The following is a 17,660-nucleotide window of genomic DNA, read 5'->3' on the forward strand; positions in this document are numbered from 1 at the left end:
TTTGAGTTTGGGAGAAACTCAACAAGCCAACAAGCAATCGCCTGAACTAAGCTAAAACGTGGTTATCTAGAACAGGGGTCTCCAACCTTGGCAACTTGAAGACTTGTGGACTTCAACTCCCAGAATTCCTCAGCCAGCAAAGCTAAAACCTGGTTATCTAGAACAGGGGTCTCCAACCTCGGCAACTTGAAGACTTGTGGACTTCAACTCCCAGAATTCCTCAGCCAGCAAAGCTAAAACGTGGTTATCTAGAACAGGGGTCTCCAACCTCGGCAACTTGAAGACTTGTGGACTTCAACTCCCAGAATTCCTCAGCCAGCAAAGCTAAAACGTGGTTATCTAGAACAGGGGTCTCCAACCTTGGCAACTTGAAGACTTGTGGACATCAACTCCTAGAATTCTGGGAGTTGAAGTCCACAAGTCTTCAAGTTGCCAAGGTTGGAGACCCCTGTTCTAGAATTGGTTGTTCAGTGTCCAGTACAGTGTGCAACTTGAAGATGGGTGGACTTCAACTGCCAGAATTCCCCAGCCAGGATCCCTCTCCAGGCCAGACAGATTACTGTGATGTGGGACACATTGGAACAGTCTTTGCCCATCCCTGGGAAGTGTCAGTATTGGTCGGGAGGAGGGGGATGGGAATGAAATGGAGCATCTGTTAAAAAAAAAAGCTTCAAAGCTGAAGGTCCATTTCTGGAAGAGCACTCAAATATATTTGCCTGGAAGGCCAGATTTGCCACTTGGTAAGAACTCTGCAGTATATATTCTGGGTCTTTTCGCCTCCCTCCCTCCCGGATGGCACAAAACCTAGCAAGACATTTGCTCCCTCCTCTCCCCCCCACCTTGCAAATCCCTATCATGCTTCAGTCTCCTCTGTTTTGAGCTGATTTGTCAATACTTCTCATTGTAGGCAAGGTGATTGGCTTCCTTCACTGGGCTTTGTAGCCCTCTCTGGGGACACACACACACACCATAGCCACCAGTGGGATATATTCATCAGTAGAGCAAGAATGAGCAGGATCTGGCTTTAAGACTCTGCCCAGAATTCTTTAAGCTGATTTGTCTGCTTCACCTATACCCCACTTCTACACCTCCTTACTTTAAACAATGTACAATGAAGAAACAGAGGAAGACACTAAGGCGGGAATAGCTCTAGAGAGAAGGAAGCAAACCTTGTCAGGAAGAGGTAACTGGCTGGACCCCCTAGAATAGGGTAACTGAAACTGACTAGTTGCTGGGTAACTATAGCCTCTTCCAGGAGGAAGTGATTGAAACAGACAGGTATAAGGAAGCTGGCAAACGGACAACAGCAAAACAATTCCTCATCTGTAATTTGTTTCTGGAGACTGGAATAAAGAAAAGCAGAACTCCTTCACCAGAAGGTAAACGTACATTTCAAAACAGAAACATTAGAACAATGAAGAAGAAGAAGAAGAAAAAACCCACTCTTGCTTCTTTCCCAAAAGAAATAATGAAGATCTATTCATTTCAGAACATTGTTAAACAGGAAGGATGCTAGTACACCCTATTGTCTTTCCCAGAAGAAATAATTTCTTTCCACCACCACCACTTTTGCCTTGTGGAAAGCTAGAAGAGAAATTGATGTAAAAATAGGGAGATGCCTGGTACAAAGGGATCACTGCTGAGGGCAAGAGTGGGGAGAAAACAGCTGCAACAGTGGCTGTCTCGTGTCCAGAGGGAAGGGGATCTTTTGCAATGCTCCCCGATACATCTCTGATCACACCCACAGCAGGTCAGCCGATTTTATCTCAAACATAAAGAGTGGCAAGGGTTACATATTTTGCAGCAGTGGTGGGATAGTGTCAACTTAAGAGGAAAAATGTTGTTTTAATGGGTCTTCCCAGTGATATCTTAAAATTGTTACTGGCTGGGGCGATATGGGAAAATGGTGGTTGTTAGGTCAGGACTGTGCCCTGTTAACCTTCATGTCAGGACAGTGAATCAAAACCAGTGACCATCAAGAATTTAATGAGCATAAAATTAGAGATGAGTTGCATGCTACAGTCTTCAAAAATCATCCTCCTTGTTGGAGAAGCTCTCATCCCTCAACTACATATGCATGTAGGACTGGGTGTCATTTCCCATCCAGTAGTGTGGAAAATAAACTCTACATATGCTGAGAAGAAAGCGTGATGAGGGACTCTTTTCTGTTTGGAAAAGAATGTTTATGTACACCCACACCTTTACACAGTGTAGAAAGTATCACATATTTCTCCCCAAGGTTTGATAGCATCCTATCCAGTCACCTGTTAACTCTCTGTTTGGTTTTGTTGCACTTCACATCTTCCTTCCCCAACCATCTTGTTGCTTTCTAAATATTTGCCAAAGCAGCCAGCTAACCCAATTAACAGGCTCCCTCCCCCAAGTTGTCTACACAATCCCTGATCTTTAGAAAGGGAGGAAAAACATCTGTGTGCATGTGTGTTTAAAAAGCAAGTGCTTTGAGGTCATTTGTGGGTTCCTAGAGATTACAAGAGGGCTGGAGCCTTTCCAGATTGCAGACAGATGAATTTTCCGATGAGTATTTACCATCATAACTAATTTAAGGTCATTATTAAATACAAATTCTCAGCAGGGCTCCTTAATGATAGAACACGTTGCTAATTAGAGAGTTTAGGCTGTGTTTTGGCGAGGCAGTCTAGAGAGATGGCATTGTGTTCTGCATGCAAAGGCAGATTACCAAGAGTGGGGAGTGATGAGGGGCACCAGAGTAAGCAGAACCAATCCTTAAGGCCTCAGGCGAGGGAAAGCTGGAGCAACAGCAGCAAATAGGCAGCACTCTTCCTTCTAGGATGGATTCACAGGACCACACAACTTCTGATCCTGCACAGCTTGCTCCCTCTCACAATTCTTTTACACAAAGGGCAGGACTTCAAGTGTCCCCAGAGCTTGGCTGTGGCCCCCACATCTCCACATATTTCCAATCAACTGTAAATGTTTAATGTGACCAAAGAAGAACTTTACTAGGTGCGATTGGAAAGTAATTGTGCAAATCAGGTTTCTTTTTAATAAAAGAACAAAAGAAACCAGTTTTGTCTTGGCTTCATCATTTTTCTTTTCTTTTTTGGAGTGGAGCCCCTGATCAAGCATGGGCCTCAGGCCAGAGGAAGGATGCTTTAGTCTTCAGAGCTGGCAGCTTCCATGGTGGCTGCTAGATCACCTGAAATATTTCCATGAGTTGCCAACTCATTTTTTTCCCCACCAGAGCTAACTCACAACTGCAGCTGAATGAAGTGGTGGAATGGACAGTAGGATTTTTTTAAAAACAAAAACAAAAACAAAAAGTTCCCCTACTGAAAAAATAATTTCATTGATCTGCAAAGCTAGGCCCTTTTCTTGATCTTTTAACTTTTTGTTCATATGGATCTTTATGTGAAAAAAGCTTGCAGAAATGATACCTTTTGTCTGAAATCTGAAACAGGTTAATTTCTGCCCAACACAGCTCTGAATATCTCTTAATTCAATTGAACAGGAGTGCCATTTCAGTAAGGTTTGCAGGCCTTATGTAATCATCTCATAAGCCTGAGGATTTATTATTTCCCACGCTGATCATTCCATCTGGATGACCTGTAGCTTAATTTTTGCTAGATTTCATTTTTGAAAAAAAAAAAAAAAGGAAGCCATCATTAAAAAAATATATTGCTAGAGACTTAGAAGTACTACTATTACTGCATTTGATAGACCATAAGATAAATCTGAAGACATTGTTCAAATTCTAATTCCATTATATAGTCACTGCTTTCTGTACCCTTGTTTTGTTTACCTATTAACCCAATGAAAATTTTTGATTAAGTCAGAATTCTGCAAGCTACTTTGACTTTGCTTAATCAAAAGAGTCTGTTTTTTCTTTTTTTGTGAGGCTAATGACAGGCTACTATTTCTTTTTTTACCAAAATGTGCTTCGCTTTTTTCTCCCTGCTGAATCATCTTTTTGCATCACATCAGACAAGCCATTACAATAAAAAAATAAATCACCTTGAATGTTTGGCAGAAATATAACCTATAAATAGTACATACTAAAAATGAATATTTCTTGCCAAGTTGATGAGTCTACATGTCAATTACTTTGCTTATAAACACTGAAAAAGTCTGGTTAATACATATGCATGCCAGAAACAGGAATTTGATTTTTTTTTTAAAAGGTAAGTTTAATGTGTTAATAGTTTGGTTATTATGTCAATGACCCAAGAGTAAGAAAGAACTTGTAAATGGCAAATATAAGTATACAATTGCAAAATTTTTATAGATTAGAGTTAATTTTTGTCAAATGCACAGTGTTCTCAACTGGTATATACTATACATCTTTCAGCTATAATGTAACTGCCAGTTTGTATTTTTTTGCATTTCATTTCTTCTGACCTCACTTCTCAAATCTCATCTTTCCCAGCCAAATCTCTCAGTTGAGGATAATTATCTTTGTGTATTTCATTATGAAGACCAAACTCTGCAATTTCTTCACCAAGCTAGTGCCCTTCAAATGTTGGTGTACTTGTATGATGCTTTGGGGATGATCAAAGTTGAAATCAAGAGGCACCTGAAGCCAAGAGAACATAAGGTTTGTTGATGCCAAAATCAACACATTAGGCTTTAAAGCATATCAAGATTCTGTGTTTCTGTTGCTACTATTGATGAAGATAATGATTATCCATGAAAACTTTCAAACTTTTATGGAAGTATTCCCCAGCTTCATTACCTTTATTTCCCTTTCTATTTAACACACCAAGACAGGTGTAGTACCATATTTTTTTTAAAAAATGCAATGTCTTCAACAATGTTTTTCCTTTACTGTATTAATACAGCATATAGAACCTTTCACAGAGTAAAGATTTTGTGTTAATTAAATGTCATGTTTTACATATTACATGACATATTACCCATAGGGTGACAAGTTATGAAAACTAGGGGCTTTGTTCTGTCAGTTTGGCTACTTTATATCTGCAAACAATTAAAAAGAACAACACACCCCAAAAAGAACTGAGTTATTCAACTACCCACTATAAATGATTATATCTAAGATGGGTCTGAACACTAAATCAAGTCCAGTATTCTGCTATTGGCACCCCATAAGAAACTGTAAAGGGAGAAGCTTGCCTCCAATTCCAAAGACATTTTGTCCTTGCCAATGGAGGTTCTGCATAATTGGTCATTTCCTAATATCTAGAGAATTTATAGTCCATCTAATATTCCTTTTAAATCTTGCAATAGTTTTACCTCATCTCTCCTGAACCTCCTGCCATTAATTTTCTCTCCCAACTCCTATTTTTTCCTTAACTAAAAATGAAAAGTATAAGGCAATAAGCTATGCCCTCATAGAGGAGAAACTGTTCATTAAAGCATTCTGATATTATCTTTATTTCAGATTAAGTAGAGAGTCCTAGAAGTGTCCACAGAGCGTAGTCAAAACAGGCAAGATGGTAGTTGCAGTGATGCAATCAAAGCTCCACTTTTTTCTGCCATCTTGGCCTTTCTTAATCATATCCTATCAGCAGCTCTGATGTCAACTGTACCAGTGACCTTTGGTTAAGGTTTTCCCCACTAATTCTAAATTAGGAGTGACTCCTTCTAAAAATCAGGAAATGGCAAAAAATTATGATGTTAGGCATGGCGAGTTAGGCACAGTATCATAATTTTAATTTATACCTTTTTATTGCTAGAAAGGCCCAAAATATTCTCATGTTTCCTTTAACACCACTCAGAACAAAAATTGTTCAGGGTGAGTCCTGTCAAGGGCGATTCAGAATACCATAAAAAGGTCATGAGGTATTGCTAGTCAACAAATACTCAAAAATGACCTTGTGTCAATTCTGATTTTTATGAACACAATCTATGTCTGGAGAGCTTGTTTGTTGGACTCACATCCTACATGTTTAAGTTATAGATGATGATAATGATGATGATAGATCCAACCTGAACATAGAAAAAGAGTGGGGAGGCCCATTTCCATTTTAGGTTTCCAGCAAGACCTTAAGAATCCCTATTATTCTGCCCAAGTCACGTCTTACAAAGATAAAATAGAAATTATTGCACAGATAAAACAGAATATGAGCTGGGGAGGAAAAAGCCTGTGCTTCTTCCTTCAGCAGTGTCTGTGCTCCCATGACATATATACTTAAAGTAAAACTACATTTTTCTAAATGAACTCAGTTTTTTGAGCGCTGTCAGTCATTAGCTGTCCACAGGAGCTGAAATCACATGTTATGCTTGACTACAGTGGGGTTCACTAGTTTGTGGTTCAGAAAATCTTGCAAACTCAGCTCATGTTCTTCCACCAGTGGTTCTTGAAGAAAGGGCAGATACAATGTTTTAAAAAAAGAAAAACAGAAGAAAAAGGCCACATGGAGAGTTGCTGCCAAGGTCACAATTACTGTAGTAACCAGCACAGACAGATATCCCCAATGTCAATTCTATAGCGAGCAAACACTGAGCTGAGATTGGTAAGGATCCCTTGTATTTGTCTCATTCTGGGTGATTCAAAATCTGTTTTGTTAAATTTGGAAACCCCCAAGGATGAAATGAAGGGGGAGGGGCTTTTGATCCTCCTCTTCCCTCTCTTTCTCTGAATGGAGAGAGAGAAACCACTCCCATATTCACAGACTGCGGTCTTCAGCCTGACTCTATGGCTAGGTGTCCCAATGCCAAAACGGGGAAGTGAAAGTACAAACCACTCCAAACCAAATAACTCTCTCTTTAATGGGCAGGCAAGAGGTCCAGAAGCCAAATTGAAGGAAGTTGAAGGAAAGGAAGTTGAAGTCCAGTCCAGCATTTGGAATTCAACCTTTCCAAGCCAATCAAGTAAGTTGGCAAGAGAAATGTTCTGGGTGTTAAATCCAAGTGGAAGTTGTTCTTTATTGCTCAGGAACACAAGTTCTTTGTGAAAGATAATTCAAGGATTAAGGAAAGGCTCTCTGTGCTTGCTCAGGAATGCTTGTTTCTTTCTTCCTCTCTACAGTGGTACAAAGATTCAACTCATGTCATTCTAGTGGCTTGGAAAGTAGAACATACTTTCTGTGGATGATCCCAGACAAAACACATAGTTTAAATAATTTGAAGACTGCCACCTCATCTCCCCTCAGTTTCTCTTCTTTAGACTAAATATACTAATTTCCTTTAACTTCTATTCATAGGATTTAAGATCCAAGCCCATTGCCATCTTCATTGCTCTTTCTCTGCACTTGTTCTAGTTTCTCACCATCCTTCTTGTGTTATGGTGATCACAACTGCACACAGTACAGTATTCCAGTGTCCAGGACAGCATAGAACAGATCATTTATGCTTTACCTTGAGATGAAATGACATGACCATGTAATTAGGACCATCTAACCTAATTAGGTTAAATGAAAAAGATCTTAAATATTTCATCCCACCCACATGAGGAGTCAATAGGAAGAGCAGGTGAGGCATACCGGAGGGCCACTTCGTGTCCTTGACCACACTTTTTACAGTACCACGTCTGGTACTTATATTATAAGTTTTATATTGTCTGATTGAACAGTATCTCAGATAAGAAGCTTATAAGAATAAGGAGAAAGAAAACTTTGTGATAGGAAAAGGCAGCCTCTCATATTCAAGGCAACACCAATGAGGTTTTTCCTTCAGTAGAAACACAATAGGTCTTTCCTTCAGTAGAAAGAACTAACTAAGGAGTTTATACTTTGGGCTTCTAATAGAAATGCCTTGTATGTATAGTCCAAAAATAACAGCCACAGCATTACAGGTGAAACTTCACCTGTTTTGATCTGTGTAGCCCAAGAGCTCTAATAAAAAAAAATAAAATGCAGAAATGCAGCAAAGAATCCCATTGTCTTGCAGAGGTACTAGGGGGAAAAATGTTCAGCCCCAAAGTTTAGTCAAGGTGTCAAGAGAACCTCTGAGTCTAAACAAAGCTTATTCTCCCTTACCACTTGGTAGCTACCGGTAAATCTAGATCTAGGATTGAGGCTTCCGAGCAACCTTCATTTCACTGTCTTATGTTTTCCATCCCTTCCAGAGTGAGGGAGGAGCAGCCTGGTCTTTTTATTCACTCCCCTTTTATTCCCTTTGCTTTTTACTTTCATAGCAACCTTGTATGCTGGGCTGGAAAAGAGTGATGGAGCATCCACTCTTAAATGCCCTCCAGTCTAAATATACTGTGACCCTGTTTTGAGCTGGGCCTTTTTAAGGTTCACAGAGGCCTCGGGGATAGTACGCTCATTTGAACCTACCTACCTTCTCTTGCAATTGATGTCAAGATTATTTTTCCTCTTTTTTATGATCTCTTAAAGACAATTGCCCAATAAACGGGAGAGTGCGGAGAGTGTGGGGAAGCAAAAAAATCCAAGAAATTGCTGTTAGGTTTTGTAACAAATTCTTTGTATTGCCTCAAATAAAAAATACTGAGCCAACTGATCATTTCGATGGGGCTGGGGAGGGAGGGGAAACAGCTGGCCTGTTGATCTCAACCTCACATTTTTGCTGACCAGGGATGCACCTGGTCATTTCCAGTGCAACTGCCTTTGGCTTTACTCTGGGGAGATTCTTGAAGGCCCCCATCATTTGAAGATCCCTCATGGTACTTGGCTGACACTTCCTCTCCCGAGAAAAGGAATATTAATTTTCCTCAGGAGGTGTGAAAGAAACCTTCTCCCTTAGAACTAGTGTCTTTTCAAGTGGGGAGGGGACTGCAGGTTGTGTCATGGAAGGAGCTGAAGGAAGGAGCACAACACTGAGGAAGTCCATGTTTATTGCAACCATCATTGAGTTCTGTTTTACAAGAAAGATGACTTTGAAAAATGGAAGAGCAAATGTTGTTCTTAATAGAAATTGAGGTCTACAAGGTGTGAAACCTTAGGGATTTATTTGGTTGGCCAGTTTGGGGAAGCTAGGCAAGTCCTTGTGATGTACTTGAGTGAGTTCTACCACCAGGCAAATGGACCTTTCAGAAGGACAGTGCTGCTGTGAACTGATGTGGAGGCTTCTATTCTTTGGTTTAGGAAGGATTGCAGAGGCTTGTCTGGGACAGGGAGGGTCTCGGCTTGTCGTTCGTTCAGAACTGCGATAGGAAATAATCACCAGTAACGCACAGAGAAGTACAAGTCGGTGTTTGGTTAATTTGGGTCTGGCAGAATTAGGCAAAGGGAGGAACTGGTTTGATCCTGGTGATATGTAAAAGACAGGCAGGAAAAGGGTGCCACCTCCATTTTGTTTACTAGATTTATTTTCTCCACTACAGGGTATGGTAAAAATAGTCAAGATGGAATCCATGGTAGTGCAATCAGAATAACAGAGTTGGAATGGATCTTGGAGGTCCATATACCCTATATACCCATTTATCCTATAACATTTTAGACAAATTACTGTCCAATCTCTTCATAAAACACTCCCGCAATGGAGTGCCCACAACCTTTGGAGACAGGCTATTAATTGTTCTCACTATCAGGAAGTTTCCTAGGTTGAATTTCACTTGATACGTTTCCATCTTTTGCTTCTTATCCTGCCTTCAGGTGCCTTAGAGAATAGCTTGACTCCCTCTTCTTTGTGGCAGCCCCTTAGATATTGGAAGACTGCCATCGTGTCACCCTAGCCTAGTCCTTCTCATTGTTAGACTAGATGTACCCAGTTCCTGCAACTGTTCTTCACGTTTTTAGATTCCAGTCCACATATCATCTTTACTGCTCTTTCTCTGCACTCTTTCTAGAGTCTCAACGTTTTTGTATTGTGGTGACCAAAACTGGATGCAATATTCCAAGTGTGGGCTTATGAAAGAATTATAAAGCAGTATTAATATTTCCTGTAATCTTGATTCTATCCCTCTGTTAATGCAGTTTAAGACTGCATTGGCTTTTTTGACAGCTGCAGCATAGTTCTGGCTCATATTTAAGTGGTTGTCCACTAGTAACTCTCACAGTTACTGCTATTAAGCCAGGTGCTACCTAATTCTGTACCTGGGCATTTGGTTTTTCCTGTCTAAGTGTAAAACATTACTGTTCTCACCACTGAATTTCATTTTGTTGGATAGGGGCCCAGTGTTCAAGTCTATCAAGATCCTTCTGGATTATGAGTCTATCTTTTAAAGAGTTGGCTATTCCCACCAGCTTGATATCATTTGCAAATTAGATGAGTTCCCCTTCTATCGCCTTATGTGAATCATTTTTGAAGATGTTAAAGAGTACTGGGTCTAAGAATCTTGAGGTACCCCACTGCATACTTCCCTTCATGTAGATGCAGTTCCATTGAGGACTACATGTTGAGTGCAGTTGGTCAGCCAGTTACAAATTCAACTGGTGAGGATGCTGCCAACCCACGTTAAATTGTAGGTTGTGGTTCGGTTCACTTTGTCAAATGCCTTACTGAAGTCCAGATATATTATGTCCACAGCATTTTGCTGGTGCACTAATTTAGTCATTTTGTCAAAGAATGTAATAAGATTTATCTGGCATGATAAATTCTATTTATTACTCAATCAATAACTCAACTGAGCTTCTGCTTGTTTTTTTTTTAATGAATATTGCTTTGATCACACCATCATGGGCACCATCTTGACTTTTTTGACCACACCCTGCAAATGCCTCTCTTTCAAGCAAAAGACTCACCAGAACTCCCCCTCTTGAGGTGCAAGATTTAAGGACAAGAAGATGATGATTCTTCTGACCAGGTGCAGAGTGGTCTTTCCTGGGCAGCAGGGTTAGCCCAACTATATACATCAAAGGGCTGTTTGTTAACTGCCTCTTTTCAAAGGGTTTGCAAACTCTGTGGAGCAACTGGGCTAATGCTGTGGTGAATGGGGATGCCCCTGAATTCGAATTTCACAAAGACTGTCCTAACTGGCCTGAAGATTTCAGGAGCAGTTGAGATGCAGACAAGGATCATTGCCTTTGTTTTAAAGAGCAGAGTGTTTCTGTATTTATGGAAAGAAGATAGAGAGGATCCTGCACAGGAAGGCATTCATCCCTCCAGCGTGCTTTTAAAATTATACTCGATTGAATGCAAAATTATTTAGCTGCTGAAAAAGATGCCCAGCATGCCCCCCCCCACTTTCTCTTCACAAAAAACCTGTAAGGTAGACAAGAGGGAGAGATTTCACGATGAGATGATGAAAATGATCCTAGCAAATACTGGCCTCTTTGAACTACACCCTGCTCCCGCTCCTGGTATCCTCCAGCTTTGGCCATGCAAACACCCACCCACCCACAATATCATATAAAGAATGGTTGCTGGAATTGGGTATGTCTAGTTTAATGAAAAGAAGGACTAGGGGAGACATGATAGCAGTGTTCCAATAACTCAGGGGCTGCCACAAAGAAGAGGGAGTCAAGCTATTCTCCAAAGCACCTGAGGGTAGGACAAGAAGCAATGGGTGAAACTAATCAAACTAAGAACTAAGGAGAAATTTCCTGACAGTTCGAACAGTTAATCAGTGGAACAACTTGCTTCCAGACATTGTGAATGCTGCAACACTGGAAGTTTTTAAGAAGAGATTCATTTGTCTGAAATGGTATAGGGCAGTGGTTCTCAACCTTCCTAATGCCGCGACCTCGCGACCCACAGGTTGAGAACCACTGGTATAGAGTTTCCTGCCTAAGCAGGAAGTTGGACTAGAAGACCTCCAAGGTCATTCTGTTGTTTTGTTCTGTTCTGTTCTGTTCTGTTCTGTTCTGTTCTGTTCTGTTGTGTTGTGTTGTGTTGTGTTCTGTTCTATTCTGTTCTGTTCTGTTCTGTTCTGCTCTGCTCTACTCTACTCTACTCTACTCTACTCTACTCTACTCTACTCTACTCTACTCTACTCTACTCTACTCTTACTCTACTCTACTCCATCCCATCCCATCCCATCCCATCCCATCCCCTGGAGGACTCCCGGTTCAGAAAGCGAATGGGAGGGGTTCCTTATACAAATTCGATAAAGATGCTTCCTTGCCCTCGTGCAAGCGCTGTAGGGACATTTTCTCGCCCTCCATAGATTACTGTGTTTCCAGCCGTTCTCATCTCCTCCGTCGAGGCGCCCTTTTTCTCCCAGGACACACAGATTCCCTTTGCTCTCCAGACCGTTAGGCTGCAAAAATCTCATTACCCCTCAATCTTTCTCTTCGGGCTCGCCTGGCGAGGCGCAGGGAAGGGAAACGGGGCTGTCGCTTTTCCAGCCCAGCCCAAGAGCCCAGGTATCCACGGTCAGCCTCTTCCGGAGGCGAAAAGGGCGGCGGACTAACATGGCGCTTCCTCCCTTCCCCAGGCAGGAGCCTCGGGATGCGCCTCATGGAGAGAGCTGCAACTCTCCCTCGGCGTCTCAGGGCGCCAGAGGCCTCTAGGCGGATTTGCGGAGGGAGGAGCTCGCCGCGGAGAGGGCGGGCAGCAAGGCACTTCAACAGGCGTCCGGGAGGCTTGAAAGCCGCGCTTCTCCTGGAACGGGCCAGCGGGAAATGATTCGGCCCGTCCGAACCGATCCTGCTTTAGGGCGATGCAAACTGCAGTCCAATACATTTGAAGGGCGCCACGATGACTAACTGAACTATTCTATTCTACAGCTCATTAAACTTGACTGCTTTGGGACACAGACCCATACTCTAATTTGTTCTTTAGAACTGGAAAGTAATACTTTTTCCTAGAAGTTAGACCGGGGTGAAATCCAGCAGGTTCTGACAGGTTCTGGAGAACCGGTGGCGGAAATTTTGAGCAGTTCGGATAACCAGCAAATACCACCTCTGGCTGGCCCCAGAGTGGGGTGGGAATGGAGATTTTGCAGTATCCTTCCCCTGGTGTGGGGTGGGAATGGAGATTTTGCAGTATCCTTTCCCCTGCCACGCCCACCAAGCCACGCCCACAGAACCGGTAGTAAAAAAAATTAGATTTCACCACTGAGTTATACCAATATCTTTGAGAGATCTGTTGACTTACCAAGGGAGGAGCACAAAGAGCACAATTAATCCTTCTGCCCTGATATTTGTGTTCTCATATCTTGAGTATTCAGACTCTTCCAACACGAATCTGTGTTCTTTTAAATATCTGTCTAAATAGCAACCCCAGTTCCAAAGGCAATTTTTTTTGGGGGGGCGGGTTTCAAAAGTGGCGTTTTCTTCTGTGCAAGGCTTGCAGCACTGAAGTTACAAGAAACAACTCAACAGGGAGCGTATGTAATCTTCAAATCAAGTATAACGATTGGTCATCTCTGCTCCACTTTTGAAAGAAGCAGGAAAAGGCCATCCGGCAAAGATCGATTTGGCCTTTATTTATATCGCTCTCAAAATGTAAAAAAAATATCGATGTTGTTAGTAAGACAAATGTATATCTTTAGTTTTTGGAAGCACATTTATTTGAGAGTAAACAAGAGGAAATATACAACATCATGCTAGAAAATATACGGACTCAGATCTGGTTCCTCTCCCCTTATATTTTTTTACTTACAAAAATATTCTTTGTGTGAAAGAGCTTTTCAAGAGGCTCAGATAGCATCTTACAAAACAACGTTTTTCCTTGGGAGTCAATCCACAAGTTCAGATGACAGTTTACAGTAATCGAGGAATGGGAATTTTTGAGCATTTCCATCAGCTTCAGCTTTCAGTATCTCCTGGGATAACTGACTTGTAATCTTTTACCAAAAGTGGTTAAATGCTGCTCAATTATCTGTACTCAATTCGCAGCTGCCCCATTCCCAAAAACATTAAAAAAAAAACACCTATAGATGGTCCATCTATATCAGTTTAAATCTCCACCAGCTCAGGATGGAACTAAATCCTAAATCCTGTTGCAAAGTGTGCATTAAACAAAAAGCAGTCCTGTTAATTTGATAAAATCTTTTTGCCAACAGTCGCTGGCTTTTGCCTGGTGAGCTGAGCAAACGGGCTTCCTATATTAAAGGTAAGCAAAAGGTGTCCTTAAAGCCCAAGGCAGGTGTTGCCTCAGGGGCAGTGATGAGGCTTGTATTTGTTGCCAGTTTTCATCGGGCGTCTGGTTTCCTTTGGAATAAATTGCATTTGGGAACAAATTCTTGTTCGTTCTGAAACAAGGCTATTGACTCTCCCCCGTTATCTTGTCCGCTCTCCAGGTCTGCGCAAAGCTTCCCCGACGCTTCTCCCCAAACTGACCAGGGCTTGCCTTGGAAAGCCAGGAACTGAGAACGGCCTCTAGATCTGCCAGCAAAATATCCCGGTTGAAAGCAAAGCAGATCTGTAGCTGGAACGAAGATTGATCCAGAAATAGCTACAATTCTTAACCGCACACAATTCTTGCTTTTAATGTCATTGCATGGATTCAAAATATCCTTTTACTTCCCAAAGTAAGGAGATGAAGAAGAGTGGCTGCTTGTACATGCTATAAAAACAGCGATGAGTCAGTTTAGTGAATAATTTTATCGTGGAATTGAAGAGTAACAATAGCAACCGCTCATTCAGGGTTGCTTTTTAAAAGAACCACTGCAATTTTTTTTAAAAAAAAAAATCTTCCCCGAACACGTCTAATTAAAGAGATTTAATAAATGGGACCTTTGGAGGGTCCTACTTTTGGGAGTGACGAGGCTTTCTTTGATCGAGTCTAACTCAGAAGTTCGAAGTTGTTTCTTGATAATGGTCATTATCTTCAACCAGCAGCCCCCAAGAGATCTCCTTTGTACAGTAACAATATTGATGAAATTCATCTTTGTTACTGCTAATTCCAGGGGGGTTTGGGATGGGAGACAATCACTACCAGCAGCATCGGTTTCTTTATTAACACTGTAATTAGCGTAGTCGCTTCTGTTTCCTGAACAGGAAGCTAGTTTGATCTCAAGCATTGTTTTCTCTCTCCCCCCCCCAACAGTTGGGAACGAGTGGATTTGCCTGCAAGCGAAGGAGACCCCCATCTCGCTTTCTCCCGCACGCTCTTCTGATCCCCCCTCCTCCGCCAATACTTAGGGGAACCGGCTGCCTAGTTGGGGTGGCCTCCGCCTGCCTAACTGCTAATCCTGGCCAACGAGCAAGAGAGGAGACGAAGCCTGCCTTAGGAAGCAGGAGTTCTCCTTGAATTCCTCGCCTCGACTTTCTCGTTAATAAAGAAAGGGGGACACGTCCATTCGGAGAGACAACTTCATCTCCATCAGCAGGGGATGGGGCGAAGCTCTTCCGGGAATGGACGATGGGGAGGCGGGGCTTGACCTGCGGGGTGAAAGGCGTTTCCCATCCAGAGCTCCGCCATCACAAGCCATGGTTTGCAGGCTGCATCGCAATACCGAGATCAGCCAAGACCACCTTGGGACTTGGCTCGCAGAGTGGATCCGGAGCGAGACGCGGGAGGGTTTTTGAATCATTTAGTGGGGAGGGGGCTCTCTTGAAATCAGCCCCAAGCTTTTGCCTAGGACCCCTCCCCGTCATCCCAGCAGTGCCAACCCAGCAAACCTTGCTTGTTGGGAGTTCCTGGCTTCCCATCTCGCAGCAGTGCCTGGCGGTGCCATGCAGCTACCCGTTCTGGGGAGCGAGCCACCCAGTCAAAACGAAGAAAAAAAAAAAAGCCGATCCGGATCAAAAGGAGTTCGGCACTGCCCGCCCTTTCCTCGGCTGGACTGTTGGTCCTGGCTAGACTTGAGTTTTGCAGCTCTACATCCGAAGTCAAGAGTTTGTGTGACCCCAATTTTGAGTCAAAATAAAAGTGTGACGGATCCAGCTAGGGACACCCAGCAGCTCTCCAGAATTTCAAAAGACTCTGAGCCTTCTGGATGCAAAGCCTAGTTTCGGCCGGGTTCGGTTTAAGGACAGAATCCCAGACGGACAACGTTACATTTTCCCTATAGGCAATTCCCCAGTATCACCCGCGACCGATAAGGAAGAGTCCGCTCTCGTGGAACTCTCTTAAGCCGGTCCCATCCAATTCGCACGGCCGAACTCCTTACGCACGAGAAAGCGCAGCCAGCATCCCCGGATGCGTTGAAAGTCTCCCTTTTTCGCCCAGAAGCCCCGGTCGTTGCTCCCATAGCGCAAGAGGCAGCGCGCGGGCCCTTAAAACGCGCCTGCTTAAACCCGGGAGATTGTGTTGCACCGGAAGTTGAGCTACCCCAAGAATAAAAGCCAACTAGATCAGTGTTTTTCAAACTTGGCAACTTGACTTCAACTCCTAGAATTCCGCAGCCGCACATCATAAAATTGCCAAGTTTGAAAAAACCCTGAGTTAGCTGATGAGTGGCTAAAAGTCAACCTCTTCCAAAAAAATAAAAAATAAAAAAATCAGTCATTATTTGAGAAGAGTAGAGCCAGGTGAAGAAAGCATGGCTCCCATTAATCATTGAAGGAATTCACCAATTGCTGATGTGAGGAGCAGCCATCATCTCACTTTGTCCCTATCTGATACATTCTGAAATGCTTTGGGGTCATCCAAGACTGAGTGTTTGATATCTACAGCATGCATAAAAGGACATCTTCGTGGATTTTAGCCTTCCTATTCACTTGCTCCCCAGATATACCGGGCTTCAAAAAGCCCACTATTCTCACCAGGGCAGACAAGCAGTCTGAGAATTAATGGGTGTTGTAGTCTAGCTGAAATCAAAGATACAAGGATAGGCAGTCTACTCAGTGTTTCCAAACTGACTCTTAAGTCTGGCACCATCCCAGGAAGAATCTCTGTGCTGCACACTGCTTTCTTTTTAACACTTTCGTCAGGAAATGCAGCTAAGGTTGGCACAAACTGTCTCATAACTATCAAAGTTCCTGCCTGAGTTGAGCTAACTCCTTTTGGCAGAAGCTCAGAAATTGTTTGCCACTGCTGCTTTTGTTTTTTTATTTTTATTTTTATTTTTTTTAACCTCTCAGCCCAGCCTACAGCCCTGGGATTTCCTGTTGTTGCCCCATCCAAATATCAGAAAAACCCACAAAGAACAACGGCAGAAAGAAAAAAGAGACAGGATAAGAAAATAAAATATTAGGAAACAAAGACCAATTTCTAACAGCTCAGATAATATCACGTGATATGTAACATATAACATGTATGTAACATATAACACATTAGAAGTCCTAATCTATATGTAGCCCCTTGTTCCTCGCAGTACTATGTTTTTCTTGATTCTCTTGGTTCTTTAGATCTTTCGGAATTGGGCTTTGCTTTCCTGGCTGTGAATCAGAACACATGGATGTTTGGGTGGTTTAGGGGTGAGGAATTGTGGTGGGTGGGAGTGTGTTTGGGGATTGTTATGTGTGTTGGACCTGTCTTTGGGTGTTAAGTGAATTTCGTTGTATGGATATACTGTGTATACACGTACAATGACAAAGTTATTATTATTATTACATGACCTTATATTAAAAACTGCTCAGAACTGTTCAGTGATGACATTGTGACTTCATCCTTTTGTGTATCTTGGGATATTGCACTACTTTCTAATTGTCATTTGCACCTGCCTTTCTCTAAAACATGAAAAGCAAATATTGGATAGAGTTAGAGTTGTTGGGTTGCTGAGTTCTTCATTTGTGGGCCTTGAAAAAAAAAAGAGGGGGCCAGGGAGGAATGCCATTCTGTATGTTTTTGCTGCCATCTACTGGTGAAACAATGTGGAGTTCTTATTTTTTTGTTGCCTTGATTCTTATTTTCCAATCTAGGCACTTCTGTACCTATTGTGCGTGGCAAGAAACCTATGGAATAATGAAATAAAATGGCTCCATCATCCATTTTTTTTGGTAAGGATTTAGATTTTATAAGGGAGATTTTCCTTACCAGATGTA

The 17,660-nt window shown here is 42.2% G+C and overlaps 1 long non-coding RNA gene across 1 annotated transcript; it reads left to right on the top strand.

Moving 5' to 3' along the window:
- The first annotated feature begins 3,220 nt into the window (after positions 1-3,220).
- Positions 3,221-14,490, top strand: LOC148116924 (uncharacterized). The gene is made up of 3 exons (XR_015733951.1): positions 3,221-4,573; positions 6,717-6,810; positions 14,030-14,490. It is a non-coding gene; the product is annotated as an uncharacterized LOC148116924 (long non-coding RNA).
- Positions 14,491-17,660: the final 3,170 nt, after the last annotated feature.

Source organism: Pantherophis guttatus, chromosome 1 (assembly GCF_059756535.1).
Source record: "Pantherophis guttatus breed Tessera chromosome 1, ASM5975653v1, whole genome shotgun sequence".
NCBI classification, from domain to species: domain Eukaryota; kingdom Metazoa; phylum Chordata; class Lepidosauria; order Squamata; family Colubridae; genus Pantherophis; species Pantherophis guttatus.